Raw genomic sequence first — 719 nt, 5'->3', positions numbered from 1 at the left:
AAACGAACAGGTAAAAAGAGAAAAAAGAGAAAAAAAAGAAGTTTGAAGACAGCAGATCACCAGACAGACCCGATCGACAAAGACAGCATCCGCAAAACACCGATTTTTCCATCCCAGCCTTTCCCCTGACACTCGCGTCCAGAGGAGAGCCAAGAGCATAACCTCACGTTTCGTAGCGACGCCCCAGCTGACTGGCTCCTCTCCTGACGGCTGACGCTCCGGGCCTGAGCAGGTGCCAGCCCGTCCAATGTCCCACTGCCAATATTAACTAAAGGCCGGGTGAATATTGGAGATCAGGAGTGCCAATCAGGTGTCCAGGCCCGGCGGATCCATTATTGAGATGGCACTCGGCCGATTCTCACGCCTCGATTGTGTTGCTCAGCCCTAGGGACGAGAGTACTCAGCGGCGCAATATTCAGCGTTCGAGACCTCATCGCCTCACGCATTAAGGTACGGGTTTTATTTCGTTTATTAAGTTACGGTTTTTATTTTATTTCGTTCATTAAGTTACGGTTTTTATTTTATTTCGTTCATTTAGTTTCGGATTTTATTTTATTTCATTAATTAAGTTACGGTTTTTATTTCATTTTGTTTATTAAGTTACGGATTTTATTTATTTGCGTGGGTTATTTGTTCGTATTTTTTTGTTTTATGTTCGTGTTTTTTTGTGTGCGTTTTGGCGTGCGGTGGGGGGGAGGGGTGTCTTATAAAAGGGGTGA

Source organism: Penaeus monodon, chromosome 30 (assembly GCF_015228065.2).
Source record: "Penaeus monodon isolate SGIC_2016 chromosome 30, NSTDA_Pmon_1, whole genome shotgun sequence".
Lineage (NCBI taxonomy): Eukaryota > Metazoa > Arthropoda > Malacostraca > Decapoda > Penaeidae > Penaeus > Penaeus monodon.
This window is presented reverse-complemented; position numbering follows the sequence as displayed.